Below are 1,643 nucleotides of genomic sequence, written 5' to 3'. Positions count from 1 at the left end.
GAGAGGTTTTAGAACATTTTTGTGTTCATCCATTAGGAATTTGTCTCTTCATTCTAAACCCAGAGAGAGAAAGAGGAGAGAGAGAGAGCGGAAGTCCATTAAAGTTGTTATACACCGTTCCTTCCCCCATTCTCACACACACACACACACACACACACACACACACACACACACACACACACACACAGATGTGGAGCTGCCAGCGTATTTATCTGCTTTGAGATGTACTTACAGTGTGATGCATTTTTCTATCAAAAGTAAATCTCCCTATCATTACACAACAGTTGCCATCAAGATTAGCTGTTCCTCTGGCAGAATGTTAATGCACTGGGAATTCAAGCACTACTTTCATTGCTACAGAGAACAACTTTATAGAGGAATTCCTTTCTTCCCGTGGCTGCCGTCACATCACGATGTTCACCACTTAAAGAATTGCAGGAGTGTTCACTTCCAAATGGTCTTCTCTGCTTTACTAAAATTTATACTTCATGTGCCAACAAAAGATGTTACTGCAAATCAATGTATGTTATTTTGAGTCCTTTTTATAAAATAGCTAAAAAAAGATATGTTTTCTATAGAAAAAAGCCCCAGTGGAGCCTACTGAGTGTCCTTGCACTTGGAAAGCGCAAGGACACTCGTTGTAACTAAATGGAAAGTTCCTAGTAATCACTTCACCATCACATCAACCATCAGCCATAAACTCTTTTGTCTCAATGACATCCAAAGCACCACATCAGGAAAAGAGCCATTTTTCCTATTTACTTCCTCTGTACTACTATACATTCTGCATCCTTCTAGACACAGAACTCATCACCTAAGCCGTTAAGAAAACAGCAGGGAAACAGGTTCTCAAGGAAATTGTTTATGTCGCATTCTGATAGTATTAGGGTTTCCCAATGATGTCCAAAGGCTATGACTCAGAGCACAGAACTACATCTTCAGTTATTTCTGGCCAACATGGTTCTTTTGAAGAGTCCCAACCTAACTGGAATTTAAAATTCTTTCACACATAGAGTATAAATGTTATTTTAGCCAAAGATATGAGTGCCTAACATATATTGCAATGATTAATCATACATTATTACCTGTAAGAAATGCTCAGTATAACACCTGGTTTGACTGGAAACGTTATTACTAGTGTAAAACAATCCCTTTTGGAGAATAAAAAATAGCCAGAGAATAAAAGAATGAGCCCAGTTCAGAACTACAGATTTACTTTTATGAATCTTGGTCCTACCTTGTCTAGTCAGTGTGGTACGTCTTTGCATACCTCAGTGTTTTATAATGCCATCTATGCATCCTCTTCCACTTATCCTATTATCCAAAACTCAACACAGACAGGCCCCAGCCACGTGGTGAAGACGAACTGTTGCATCTGCTCCTGTGTTTTTTAATATCTTTAATTTCAATTCATTGTGCAGGAGAAGGCCTTGTCCAAAGGTCATCACTCTTTTCTGCATCTCCATTGGGATGCTTACATAACACGTTGTTCAGCCAAAGGACATAAAACTTTGACCCATTGTGCACAGCCGGCAGGACTCAAAGTAACTCACAACAACCACTGATAATTACCTTCCTGCAACTGTCAAAAAAAATGAATTGCACTTAGCAGGTAGTCTGCTAACAACCAAACATTTCATGTA

The sequence above is a fragment of the Pundamilia nyererei genome, unplaced genomic scaffold, assembly GCF_000239375.1.
Source record: "Pundamilia nyererei isolate P.nyererei 1_Seehausen unplaced genomic scaffold, PunNye1.0 scaffold00026, whole genome shotgun sequence".
NCBI lineage: Eukaryota > Metazoa > Chordata > Actinopteri > Cichliformes > Cichlidae > Pundamilia > Pundamilia nyererei.
This window is presented reverse-complemented; position numbering follows the sequence as displayed.